Raw genomic sequence first — 15,229 nt, 5'->3', positions numbered from 1 at the left:
CAAGATCCTCAAGAAGATGAACAATTTCCCAAGAAAAAGGGAATGAAATTGAATTATCTTTCTTCAATGGGCCAATGAGAGTAATTTCTCGTGAATTTTATCAGAGACTTGTAATCAATCAACTGGAAGGACTTTTATAAACTAATAGGTCAAATGAATGCAATAGCCATGTGGCTAGAGCCTTATTGAATGGACGGTACAGATTTTATAAGATTACTCTTTCATTTTTGTCATTTTGAAAAGTCCTAAAAGATGGTCACATATTTTAGCTGTAGGTAAATCATAAAAAACGTAGGGCCAGATGTAGGAAGCATTTTGCACGTCATGAACAGTGATTTTCGCTGTTTGCAACATGCAAAATGCACTTTGCAATGCACAAAACCCATTTTGTGATTCGGTAACCTGGTTACCGAATTGCAAAACGGGCTTGCGAGTTGCAATTAGGAAGGGATGTCCCCTTCCTAATTTCAAGTCGCAGTGCAATGCAGGATTGTTTTGTGACAGCAAACGCACCCCATGTGAATGGAACTGCAAAAAAAAATTCAGAGCAGGCAGTGGTCCTATGGACCACTGCCTGCTCTGAAAAAATGAAACAAAAACGTTTCATTTTTTGTTTTTGTAATGCAACTCGTTTTCCTTTAAGGAAAACGGGCTGCATTACAAAATAAAAACTGCTTTATTAAAAAGCAGTCACCGACATGGTGGTCTGCTGTCCGCAGCAGGCCACCATCCCTGTGAATGCTGCCACTCGCAAGGGGGTCGCAAATTGCGACCCACCTCAGGAATATTAATGAGGTGGGCCTTTGCGACCCCCTTGCCAATAGCAGATGGTGCCAGGGACACCATCCTACATTCCGATTTGCGACTCGCAAATTGCGAGTCGCTCTGACTCACAATTGGCAAGTCGCAATTTGGAACCTACCTACATGTGGCACTTAGACAGTAGTTTGGTCCCTAACTATGGGAGATTATAATGCTTAGTAAGGAGCCTGAAATTCTCTATTCAGAGTTGATGTTCTATGATGAGCAGGTTTTAACATCATTAATGGGACAATGGATTATGGTGGGGGTTAGAATCACTTTTTATAGCAAACTTCTTGTGCGCTGATGTTTACAAAGGCAAGGTTTGTTTAAGATCAAGTTGTGTGGACCACTTGGCTCATTATAGGTAGGAACATGATGTAAGACTGCCATGACACTGAAAGTTACTTTTGCTAGTCATGCTGCTAATTTACTCACAGCATCGGATAGTTGTTTATTATTAAAACACTAAAAATAGAATAGGATTTCACATTTCAACATCTATCAGTGAGAGCACACAGGACTGGCCACTGGTAAAACAGATGCTGTCCAGAACATTGCCTTAGATGCTTTATTTAATGGAAAAAATAATCTTACCTACTCTTTTTCACTTTCGTCACAGATGTCATGACCACACAAACTTGCCAAGTCAAATCAAAGAAGTGCATGAGAAAAGCAAAGAGATATCCTCAGTGGAGACAGCAAAGCCCAAACTGGAAGAAGGTTTGCATAGTAATCTTGTGCTTATTTCAAAGGAAGAATCAAGAAGAGAAGATCCAAGATGGCCGCTGTGAGTCCTGAAGGTTAGTTACAGTTCTAGTCTTGCAATCGGTTGGTTGCTAGGTTACGAGCTCTCCAGCTGGAAGCCTTGCACTTCAACTGAGGTCTGACAGGAATCAGCTGGGTGGAGAGGGAGCGCACTTCAGAACAGAAACTACTGTGAGGTAAAATTACATTTGAAGATTATATTACAGAAAAAATATAAATATTGTCAAGGTTTATTCGAAGAGTTTGATAGTAGACCGTTCCCGTGGAAGTCGCAAGGCTACAGAGTTAATGTATGAATTAACCTTATGTTTACAAGGTTCTTGTTTAAGATATTAAAGTCAAAGAAAAAACGAACTTTAAAAGAGAAAGTATCTACAAATGTCAAGGTTATAAACAAAGGCCAAGTTTAAAGGAGAAACGAACTATTAACAAATAAGCATTTACAAATTCAATGGTAATAAACCAAAATAGAGTTTAAAAGAGAAACAAACTTAAATAAACGAGCATTTACAAATACAAGTATTGACAGAAGTCACAATAAGACAGGAGAAATTAAATAACATCAGCTGATTTGAAGAACGCATTATCACCAACTATATATATATATATATATAGCAACATAAAACCAATCTCTAACAAAGGTTGAGAAGTTCTTCCAGAATCAGTAATAAGCATTTTTTTAAGAAGAGCTATCATTTATAGAGAGAAGCAAGGCTACAGAGAACTCAGGGTGAGTGAAGAAATAATAGAATTCAAGAGAATTAAGTGTTGAGAGTAGAAAGTGAAAAACTGATGTTGTATGTCCCTAGTAATTGCGACTGTGACTCTTGCAGGTGCTGTATCCAATCTTAGATGTGAAGAGGCAGACTGAGTACTGGCGTTCATCATCTCTGTGGCAGTCTCTCTACCATCCCATTCCCCTTTCCCCCTCCGGGGTACTCAGCACGAAGGATTAATATTCGTTGTGAGTAGCTCGGGTCGGGACTGAGGAGTTATCTTCTGCTTCTGAGGAAATTGAATTGAAGTATCCTGACAGATTGAAGTGCCATCACCCTAATTTTAGGGAAAAAAACAGATTTCCTCCTGAGCAGAATGGCAGAAGGAATTGATATAAAAGCATTAGCCACCGTTTTGGAAGGGTTACAGAAACAATTAAATAACACCATAGAAGAAACAGTCCAAATAAAACAGCGAATAAATGAGTTAGGGAACACCGCTAAATCAAATGAATCTGTGTTTTCACAAATCCCTAGCCCTTCACAGTCTGCAGGTATATCCACTCAAGTAATTCATGCGGTTTCCCCTATTATTCCTTTGGCTCAACCCGAGCGCTTCGGTGGGGATCCAAATAAGGCGCAGATTTTTCTGACCCAATGCTCATTGCATTTTTTATGTAGACCAGTCATTTTTTCCGAAGACCAGTCCAAAGAGGCATTTATATTGTCTTATCTGACAGGAGATGCGGCCGCATGGTCCATGCCAATAATTTCCAGAAATGATCCTGTTTTATATAATTTCCAAAATTTCAAGGAATAGTTCTTAAGAATATTTGATCGGCGAACTGCAGCTCAAGCCACTGACAATGAACTACTGGAAATCAGGCATGGTAATAAAGATCTAGTAGCCTATCTGGCTCATTTCAATAAACTCATTGTAGAGACTGCCTGGCCGGAGTCAAAAACATCCGCCATATTTTATCGTGGACTGAGAGATGAATTGAAAGATGCCTTAGCACAAGTTCCAAATAGACCCACCGAAATTTCAGAGTTAATTGATCTTGTGTTACAGATTGACCACCGGTTAACTGAACGAAGAGCAGAAAAGAGAAGAGAGTATCGACCATTTCCCCTGAGAATTGATTGTGTAAGAAATGATCATACGAGAAGGGATAACGATAGAAGAACCAATGCAAATTGGTTCCATCCGAGTTCCTTTATCTAAGGAAGAAAAAGAGAAAAGAAGAGTGAATCAACTATGTTTATATTGCGGTGCATCTGGGCATTTGGTTAAAAACTGTCCCAAGAAACCCAAAGCTCTTCAGTCGGGAAAAGGCCAGCTTCATCAGTAGAGGGAGTTGCCCTGATGAAAGCAGAACCCAAGACAACTCCTTTAGATCAACGAGTGGCGAATACCTTACAAACCACAGCGCCACATTTGGTACAAACAGTATCAGTTAAGACCCTTGAGAAGGAAATTCAAGGGATCTCAGTTATGATAGACTCTGGAGCTACGGGCAACTTCTGTGATATCAAATACGCTCGTAAAATGGGTATTCGATTTATCAAGAAATCTACTTTGGAAGTAGTAAGAGCTGTGGATGGAACCAATCTTTCTTCAGGACCCATTTCCCATGAGACCGAACAAATTCAGATGCAAGGTTTTGGTGGACATCAGGAGCAGATAATCTTTAATTTGATAGATGCTCCACAATTTCAACTCATTTTGGGTCTGCCCTGGCTTACAGAACATAATCCACAAATTGATTGGAGCAAAAGAACGATCAAGATGAATTCCTCTTACTGCAAAAAGAATTGCTTTCATGATGGAGTGGAAGTGTCCACCAAGTCCCAAGCGGCCTGTTTATCATCACACTCTTCAATGATCTGTGCACTAAAGACAGCAGAAATCCCAAAAGAATATGAGGATTTATTCGCCGTTTTTGATGAAAAGGAGGCTGAGAAATTGCCACCACATCGACCCTACGACTGCAAAATTGAACTGGAGCCAGGTGCGATATTGCCATGTAGCAGAATATACGCATTGACCGAAGCAGAGAATCAACATTTAAAGGAGTATTTGGATCAATATCTTGCTAATGGTTTTATTCGTCCTTCTGAATCTCCAGTGTCATCCCCACTATTTTTCATACCAAAGAAGGATGGGAGTCTTCGAACTTGCATTGATTATCGAGCCCTCAATCAGGTTACCATCAAGAATCGATACCCACTGCCTTTAGTGTCAGTTTTATTAGATCAAGTAAAGAATGCTAGAATCTACACCAAATTGGACCTGCGAGGAGCATATCATTTGATTCGAGTGGCTTCAGGGGATGAATGGAAAACCGCTTTTCTGACTCAATACGGATTATTTGAATATCAAGTGATGCCTTATGGGTTATGCAATGATCCCGCTGCCTTCCAGCATTTCGTTAATGATATATTACGAGAATTCCTCGACCGGATTGCCGTGGTTTATATAGATGACATTTTAATCTTTTCCGACAATCTACAGGAGCACATTTCCCATGTTCGATCCATCCTCACAAGGTTGCAAGAAAACCATCTCTATGTAAAATTGGAGAAGTGTGCATTTCATGTGGAACGAGTTGAGTTCTTAGGATTCATTTTGTCACCAGAAGGAGTTAGTATGGATCCTGCCAAGATAAAGACAGTGCAACATTGGCCTTCTCCTTGCAATGTCAAAGAGATCCAGAGTTTCTTGGGGTTCGCTAATTTTTATCGAAGATTCATATCCAATTTTTCTCAAACAGTTACACCCATTACTCGATTGTTTAAGAAAGGAGTGAAGTTTGAGTGGACAAAAGAAGCTGAAAATGCTTTTAATTTTTTGAAGAATTCCTTCGTCTCAGCTCCAATCTTGCTCCACCCCAATCCAGATGAGCCATATTATATGGAGGCAGATGCTTCAGATGTTGCCATAGGAGGTATCCTTTCCCAGCGTCATAAAGATACAGGTCAATTACATCCAGTGGCCTATTTCTCTCGAAAATTAACACCACCAGAGATAAATTATTCAATTGCGGATAAGGAGCTATTGGCAGTCAAAGAAACTTTTCGTGAGTGGAGGCATTACATTTTGGGAGCTAAGCATAAAGTGACCGTTTACACGGACCACCGAAATTTACAGTTTTTAAAATCAGCTCGAACTCTAACAGCTAGACAACTGCGTTGGTCCCTATATTTTGCAGACTTTGATTTTGTTATCACTTTCAGACCAGGAAAAGTAAATGGGAAGGCAGATGCTCTATCTCGAATTGATACCGGTGCAGTTAAAGAGCCTCCAGAAAAATAATTGATTATTCCACAAGAGAAGTTCATATCTGCCATATTCTATGAAAATCTAACCAAAGAAATTCAAGAAAACTTAACATTCGAAGGAATGCTGAAGTGGTCCAAAGAAGGCCAAGGAAGAGAAATCAAAAAAGGTTTGCCATACTTTAAAGGTGCACTGTATGTTCCGACTGTGGAGCTGCAAGAAAAAATTCTTCAGGCTTATCATGACGATCAATTGGCTGGACACAAAGGAATTCAAAAGACTCAAAATCTAATACAACGAGAATTTTGGTGGCCAAAAATGAAAACTCAGATAAGACAATATGTGTCAACTTGTGACAAATGTCAAAGAGGGAAATCAAATAGAACAGCTTCACAAGGTCTGTTAAGACCTTTGCCCACTGCACCCCATGCCTGGCATACTGTCACTATGGATCTTATAGTGGACCTCCCTAGTAGCCAAGGTTTTAACACTATCCTAGTTTTTGTAGACACTTTCACTAAAATGGCGCATTTCATTCCTTTGAAAGAAATCCCTCGAGCCCCACAGGTTGCACAGTTGTTTACACAACACATAGTACGCGCCCATGGTATCCCAAAAATTCTAGTTTCAGACAGGGGGTCCCAATTTGTTTCTTGCTTTTGGAAGGCCTTTAGTAAAAGATTAGGAATTGATTCTCGTTACTCTACCAGTTACCATCCTGAAACCGATGGGCAAACAGAGAGAGTGAATCAAGAGTTAGAACAGTATTTAAGACTCAATTTATTCGATAAAGAGAAGGAATGGCCCGAGTTGATGTGGGCAGCTGAATTTGCTTACAATAATGCTGTTCATTCCACCACTGGGTTCACCCCCTTTTATCTGAACCATGGTAGACATCCTAATGTAATGTTGGGTAAAGAAGATGATTCAGTGCCTGCAGTAGAAGAGATGGTGAGGGATTTGCAGACCACGTTAGTTAGGGCTAGAAAAAACATCATTCAAGCAAAAGACTCATTTAAGACTCAGGCTGATAGAAAAAGAAGAGAGAGCCCCATTTATTTGAAAGGAGACAAAGTTTGGTTATCCACTCGTCATTTACGTCTCAAAGGAAATCGCAAATTTCAGCCACGATTTATAGGCCCATTCAAAGTTGACAAGATGATCAATCCAGTGGCAGTTAAATTGCAGTTGCCAGCTCATCTAAAGATACATCCTGTTTTCCATGTCTCCTTGTTAAAGAACAGTCCTCCAAATTTACGTCAAAACTCCCCTCCAATTCCTATCCAGATTAGCTCTGCAGAAGAGTATGAGGTCAATCAAATCTTAGATTCCAAAATCCGTAATGGCCAGCTTTATTATCTAATTGATTGGAAAGGTTATGGTCCAGAGGAACGATCCTGGGAGCCGCACGAGTATGTACATGCTTCAAGATTAGTGAGAAACTTTCATAGAACCTACCCAAGCAAACCTAAATTGGAGAACTGTTCCTTGAGGGGGAGTACTGTCATCACCACACAAACTTGCCAAGTCAAATCAAAGAAGTGCATGAGAAAAGCAAAGAGATATCCTCAGTGGAGACAGCAAAGCCCAAACTGGAAGAAGGTTTGCAGAGTAATCTTGCGCTTATTTCAAAGGAAGAATCAAGAAGAGAAGATCCAAGATGGCCGCTGTGAGTCCTGAAGGTTAGTTACAGTTCTAGTCTTGCAATCGGTTGGTTGCTAGGTTACGAGCTCTCCAGCTGGAAGCCTTGCACTTCAACTGAGGTCTGACAGGAATCAGCTGGGTGGAGAGGGAGCGCACTTCAGAACAGAAACTACTGTGAGGTAAAATTACATTTGAAGATTATATTACAGAAAAAAGATAAATATTGTCAAGGTTTATTCGAAGAGTTTGATAGTAGACCGTTCCCGTGGAAGTCGCAAGGCTACAGAGTTAATGTATGAATTAACCTTATGTTTACAAGGTTCTTGTTTAAGATATTAAAGTCAAAGAAAAAACGAACTTTAAAAGAGCAAGTATCTACAAATGTCAAGGTTATAAACAAAGGCCAAGTTTAAAGGAGAAACGAACTGTTAACAAATAAGCATTTACAAATTCAATGGTAATAAACCAAAATAGAGTTTAAAAGAGAAACAAACTTAAATAAACAAGCATTTACATCTACAAGTTATCGACGGATGTCGAAGTAAGGAAGGAGAAACTAACTGTAATAAACAAGCATTTACAAATACAAGTTATCAACAAATGTCGAAGTAAGAAAGGAGAAACGAACTTTAATAAACAAGCATTTACAAATACAAGTATTGACAGAAGTCACAATAAGACAGGAGAAATTAAATAACATCAGCTGATTTGAAGAACGCATTATCACCAACTATATATATATATATAGCAACATAAAACCAATCTCTAACAAAGGTTGAGAAGTTCTTCAGAATCAGTAATAAGCATTTTTTTAAGAAGAGCTATCATTTATAGAGAGAAGCAAGGCTACAGAGAACTCAGGGTGAGTGAAGAAATAATAGAATTCAAGAGAATTAAGTGTTGAGAGTAGAAAGTGAAAAACTGATGTTGTATGTCCCTAGTAATTGCGACTGTGACTCTTGCAGGTGCTGTATCCAATCTTAGATGTGAAGAGGCAGACTGAGTACTGGCGTTCATCATCTCTGTGGCAGTCTCTCTACCATCCCATTCCCCTTTCCCCCTCCGGGGTACTCAGCACGAAGGATTAATATTCGTTGTGAGTAGCTCGGGTCGGGACTGAGGAGTTATCTTCTGCTTCTGAGGAAATTGAATTGAAGTATCCTGACAACAGAGGAATATCTGTCTGATGATGTATCCACACTTGCTAGAAATTTCATTAAAAATAACAACCATTCAATCAAATCCATTTAATTAATAACCCTTATGAGTGAGATCTAGGCCTAACCAAAATCTGCATTTAAAATGTGCACTTTCCTTTCTCAACTCTGCGTGAACCACATTTGCTTGACTTGCTAATATTAACAAATTCCAAATAGATCTAATTTAGCAAACATGTTTCTATCACGATTTTGCATGAACTGTGCTATGCTAACAAAGAAAGCTATATTATATTATTATTTCAACCATGTGACCTGCATTGGAATCTCAAAACTTGCTAAACAAATTTGAAACTTGCTTCTTTATGAATAGGCTTTATTGTTGATGTTACAAATGGGGTCTTTGGTTGGCAATCAGGTTAACCCCTTTCCAAGCAAGGACCCTCACTCTGGTCAGGGCAAAGGAGAAACATGCCTGGTTAACTCCCACTCACCCCTTTGATAGCTTGGCACAAGCAGGAAGGTTTAATTCAGAAACAATGTGTAAAGTATTTGTACCAACACACAAAATAGTTCAGTGAAAACACTACAAAATGACTCACTCAACGGATTGTTAGAAAAATAGCCAATATTTATCTGAGCAAATCAAGACCAAAACAACAAAAATCCAACATAAATAAGTCAAGTAATGAGTCTTTAAAGATTAAACACAGAAATAGCAATTAGAAACACAAATGCTCTGATTAGATGATATCAAGACGTCGTGACGGAGTCGTTCCCAACAATCCGATGCCAATGGCGCCGGTCAAGGAGTCACACAGACCCCCAGGTACAGTACCTTGTGAAAATGAGGAAACAAGCTAGTGCACGGAGTCAGGGATCGCGGCGTCGCTGGATAAGAGGTGGCATCAGTTCCAGTGCTGCAGGGTGAAGGAGCGGAGGTGTCACGAAGAGGTGGCGGGTCTTTGCTGCGGAGAGGTAGAGATGAGGTGGAATCAGTGCGAAACGTTAGATCCGCGCACTTCCGGCGGAGTCGATGTCCAGCAGTCACGGTGTGGTGTGGTGACTTCCACAGAGTTGCGGACTTCAGCGAGGCCGTAGCGGCATCGGGCTTGCAAGGTCATCGCACTCCAACAAGGACCACAGCTTCAGTTGCAGGCAGCGTCATAAGATTCGGCAGCGGCATCGGTCCTGAGTTGTCCCCAGTCAGTTTTCTTGGATCTTCTTGATTTTCCACCAGCTTCTCCTTTCAAAGGCCCTGGGACTGGATTAGGCATCACTTGGCAGGGCAGGAGTGTCAGCAGAGAGTTCAGGTACTGGCAGAGGAAGTCTTTGATGGCCCTGAAACTTCAGAACAGGGGGCAAGCTCAGTCCAAGCCCTTGGAGACTCTTCTCAAGCAGAAATAAATCACATAGTCCAGTCGTTGTCCCCTTTCACAGACAGAAGCAGCAACTGCTGGATAACCCAACAAAGCACAGTCACACGCAGCAATTCTTCTCAGCTCTTCTCCTTGGCAGAGGTTTCTCTTGAAGCCAGAAGTGATCTAATTTTCATGAGGTTTCGGTCCAATACTTATACCTCTTTCTGCCTTTGAAGTAGGCATACTTCAAAGGAAATTCTCTATTGTTCATAAGATCCTGCCTTGCCCAGGGCAGGTCCCAGACACACACCAGGGGGTTGGAGACTGCATTGTGAGAGGGCAGGCACAGCCCATTCAGGTGTACATGACCACTCCTCCCTCCACTCTAGCACAGATGGCTCATCAGGATATGCAGGCTACACCCCAGCTCCCTTTGTCTCACTGTCTAGAGGGGATTCACAAACAGCCCAACTGTCAAACTGTCGCAGATAGGGAGTACACAAAGAAGCAGAGTCACAGAATGGTTTAAGCAAGAAAATGCTTACCTAAGTGGCATTTTCAAACCAATGATCTAAAAACTAACTTCACTAAGATATGTATTTTTAAATTGTGAGATCAGAGACCCCAAACTCCAAATTTCTATCTGCTCTCAAAGGGAATCTACACTTTAATAATATTTAAAGGAAACCCCCATGTTAGCCTATGGAAGAGATAGGCCTTGCAAAAAAGAAGACTGAATTTAGCAGTATTTCACTGTTAGGACATGTAACACACATCAGTACATGTCCCACTTTTAACATACATTACACCATGCCCATAGGGCTACCCAGGGCCTACTTTAGGGGTGCCTTACATCTATAAAAAGGGAAGGTTAAGGCCTGGCAAGTTTAAAACTGCACACACAGACACTGCTGTGGCAGGTCTGAGTCATGTTTACAGGGCTACTTATGTGGGTGGCACAACCAGTGCTGTATACCCACTAGTAGCATTTGATTTACAGGCCCTGGGCACCTCTAGTGCACTTTACTAGGGACTTACTATTAAATCAAATATGCCAATTATGTAAAAGCCCATTACACATACATTTTATATATGAGGATGTGCACTTCAGCACTGGTTAGCAGTGGTAAAGTGCCCAGAGTATCAAAAACAGCAAAAACAGAGTCCAGCATACATCAAGAAGCAGAGGCAAAAAGTTAGAGGAGACCAAGGATGCCAAGTCTAACAGTGGAGATATGTGAGAACAATTATGCCCTTAGCTATGTGTGCATAACATTTACATGAGTGTCTTTTCTTTCAGATTCCAACATGACTGGGAAAATAATTTAGAATACCATTTTAGGTAGAAATGTTTTCAAATGTGTCTTTGTTAGAAGTTACCATCTCCTCAGAAACTGTTCCCATCTCACATCTTCATTGCCTGTGATTGGCTGTCTAATGTGTCAGTTGAAACAAATGTACTAAAATGTGTATGATTTTATGTTGTGGAAAAAAGTGTCCCAGGGAAAGGACAGCTAGCTCGCTCAGCTCGTTCTCACACACAGCCGCTTATGACTCAACTCAGACTCACTCTCTGCGAGACTCAGACAGTTTGCTCTCTGCCTACTATTCTCTATCAGAGTCTGTTACAGTACTCTTAATGAGTACTGATAACTGTGCTTACCAGACTGCCTCTAAGACAATTGTTCATTTTGTTATTTTCTGACTAAAATTATTTACTTTTACTGATTTGGAATACTACAATAGGGATAGATTGTGGGACACGCTTTATGCAATGTTCTGTATACCTTATTTGACTAATATCGAAAAGATTTGAAACTTATGATAAATAAAACTTTTAAACTCTAACTAAAAGTCTCACTATTGACTCCTGAAAGATAAATTTGATGTATTGTAATTTGAAAATTGCAGCTTTTATTTCTAGTGCATTCCAAAGATCCCCACCTGGGTGTCTAAAAGTTGGGTGTATTTGATCAATCTAGGATTCTATGCGCTCCCAAAACAATAGTAGCAGAGAGAAGTTTAGTATGACAAGGAAAATAAGCTGTATTAATTAAAAGTGCTTGAATTTAGATAAAGCCCAATTTCCCAGAACCTGGCTGTGAGAACTGATGAAGTGCAGTTTCTGAAACTGTTGCAGATTGCGTTTGAAGAACTGGTGAGATTGATGGGTGTGCGTATCAATAGGGCGATGCATTGAAATTGTGCACATTGTGTTTTTGTGATTCATATCCACAGTGCTTACATTTTTTTGTTTTGAATTGCAATTGCTATAGTCTAAGTTTTATGTACTTTGTCAATGAAATAAGAGGTTATCTAACTACAAAGTTCTTTAAGATCCAGGGATAGAGATATACAGTGAAAATAAGAGGTTTAATTGTCTGTTAAGAGAAGTGCAAGTCATAAGACGTCGTTAGCTGCACAAATAGATAGGGATGTAATAATCTGTTGTGATTGTACTAATTTTTAATTAGGGTTGTTGAAGCTTGATGCACCAAGGTGACACAACACTAATTAGGTGATTTCCCGCAGGTCAAGAACTCATTATTGTGAGTGGAAAATTATTTTTGATTGGGAATTGGACGGCGTAAAACCTAATTCCAACTGTTGAATTGTACTATTGGTTTTCTTTAGAAGAAGCAGACAAAGATTGATGTTATTTATGTTGCCTAGTTATCAGTTTTGTCTTTTGTTCACATGGAGAGGAAAATTGTAAAAGAGGGTAAGCTGCTGCCAGGAGTGAGTTGTTGCATCCTATTGTGCCGCGCTGGTATTGGTCAGTAGGTGATTTGTTGAATCTGGCTAAAGGTTGCAAAGTCACTGGTTGATTGACTTACTAAGCTGCATTGTGATTTGATGGAAGAGGTTCTGTGCTCTGTTGTATACAGAATGATCTCAAAATATTTGAAATGCTGTAATTCTGATTATTGCATTTGTTGAGTTAAATTTGAAACCATGAAATTTTTCAAAGCTTTAAGAGTCTAATGAGAGGTGATGGAATGGTTCCAGCTGGAAGAAGCCCCGCCCGAGGGTACGCTAGCATATCATATGATGAACGAAGAAGGATTACATACATGTGTTTGGCTTCACCGATGGTGCAAGATCACTGAAAAAGAAGTGGTACTGAGTTTTCTTGGATGGGGGGCATTCAATTTACGGATCATTGCCAGATTACGAGCAGTGCTACATGAAATGAAGCCACCTCCTAGAACTACACAATTTGAAGCACTTAGTGCATTAGAGAAGATGACACAAATTAAGGACAGGGAAAGATTTCAGAAACAAACTAAAAGAGCAATAAGAAATTATACAGATGCAGTTTGGGATGAACAAGCACAGGTTGTAGTGGAAGGTACTAGATTATATTCTGTACTTACAAATGAAGAGAGCACAAAATTTAAGAATGTGAAAAACCTGTAAGGAAAAAGGTTAAAGAGGATCAATAAGTGAAAACTGAAACAGAATTTGATATGGAAACTGATTCAGGTGATGATATATTCAATGAACTTTTGGCTACATGTCCGCCACCATATATAAGTCCTACACCAAATGATAGATCTCAATTAGTAAATAATGTGACCATAGCTACAGCTCCAACAGATCCAGGTGTTTCCCCAAGTCACTAGTCCAATACAAGCAGTACAGCCTACAAATATACAACTCGTATTGACTTAGCCTATTGTGCCAAAGCCAGAAATAACTCAATTGATTGTTGCACCGCCTGTTATTATACAGCTTGTAACTCAGCAAGCAGTTGTAAGTGTTCCAGCACCAATGAGTACAGCTCATACGGTGATGTGAACAGACGCTTCAGTTATTGTGGTTACACCTCCAGCACGTTAGTGAATTAATTACACTGCAAACAGTGCCTGCACAAGTTATTCATATGCCAGTTTACATTTGCTCAGGAAACAACTGTGGGTACACCAATTCAAGTTCAGATACCAGCCCAGCTCCTGAAAAGTTGAAAGTCGAATTAGAAGTAATTATTAGAGGGTGTTTGAATCTTAATTACACAAAAACCAATATCAACAAAAATAATTTGTTTTACTTGTGCAAAGTAATTACGAGAAAAGCTGCAAATGTTCATGACAGATTAACTGAATGGACAAACACATTATGAGGTTGATATTTCTAAAAGCGTACTATTACGGAGAGGTTTTAGTGTGCAATTGGATGATGAATCAGTTGAAAACATTGCATTCTTCAGGAGTGCAAATTCATCTCATTGAATTAATAAAATGCGTACACATGGAGTGAATTTGACAAATTTGAAAACAAATGGTCACAAAAACATGAAAAGAAAAACAAACAGATAGAAGGGGTTGAGAAGAAAAGAAAACAAATGACATGTTCAAAGAAAAAGGAGACTGCTACAGCATATCCTTTAAGAGACATACCAGGTGGAGGGTATGTACATGACCATTGGAGAAGGTGAGAGCTTGCGTTATTTATCAACAATTTTCCAAGGTTGAGAGAAAGCCCTATGAAGTGGTATACACAATTCAAGAGATTTGTTAACATTTCAAAGGTGTTGTAGATTGATTTACGTATGTTTGTCAATATTGTGGTTCCGAATGATCTGTGGGCAGATAGTAAGATTGCTGGTCAATGGCCAGATGCAGCACCAGCAGAAGATCCTGTTACAAATGTGCTTTTGCCTGTATAATGAGGTGATAACATTTTTGAAAGGTATAGTTTCACCTAATGATTTGAATTATTTAAAGTTGAATCTAATGCAGCAAGAAGTTAAGGAAACTGTGCATGAGTTTTATGAAAGGTTGATTAAAGCATTTCAGCAGCATACAGGCAGATGCATCCCGAGTCAACAGATATAGGATTTTTCATTCACAGTTTGTGCTTGGTTTGAGACCTCAGGTTTGCCAGAATATACAACAGAATGTGATTTGTTGGCAGACAAAGTCTTTGGATGAGATTTTGAAGTAGGCACAAAACTGCAGTGATGAGCAAGAGATGGAACAGAGTAAGATTAAGGAGAAACTTATGTTGTCTCAGATTAAGTTTGATCAACAAGCTTTTCAGAATCAACTGTTATTTTGGAAATGGTGGTGGAGTTCATGAAGTGAGTGGAATGCAAAGAGGTGGTTTTCATGTGGAATGCAGAGTGTGCCAGGAGGAGTAATGGTGGCTCAAAGAAGAGGTGCTCCACTTGATCTGAGTAAAGATGCTGATGTTGTGACACTGAAGAAGATGACACCTTGTCACTTGTGTAACAGGGTGGGGTATTGGAAGCACAAGTGTTGGCTCAATCCGGATGGAACTGTCAATATTTAGATGCAGGGAGTAAATCCATTGCAAATACTGAATGTTCCTATGTGACAGATGCAAGTGCCAATGCAAGCTTAAATAATACCCATGCCACAAGCACCTGAGGTCCAGTCCAATGTAAACAGTGCAAGATTAAATCAAAATCAATTGCCAAAATTAAATTGAAATGTGATGCAGGTTCAAAATCAAAATGCAATCCAGCAATTTCCTAAG

The sequence above is a fragment of the Pleurodeles waltl genome, chromosome 4_1 (assembly GCF_031143425.1).
Source record: "Pleurodeles waltl isolate 20211129_DDA chromosome 4_1, aPleWal1.hap1.20221129, whole genome shotgun sequence".
NCBI lineage: Eukaryota > Metazoa > Chordata > Amphibia > Caudata > Salamandridae > Pleurodeles > Pleurodeles waltl.
The sequence above is the reverse complement of the archived record's forward strand: the minus strand, read 5'-3'. Positions refer to the sequence as shown.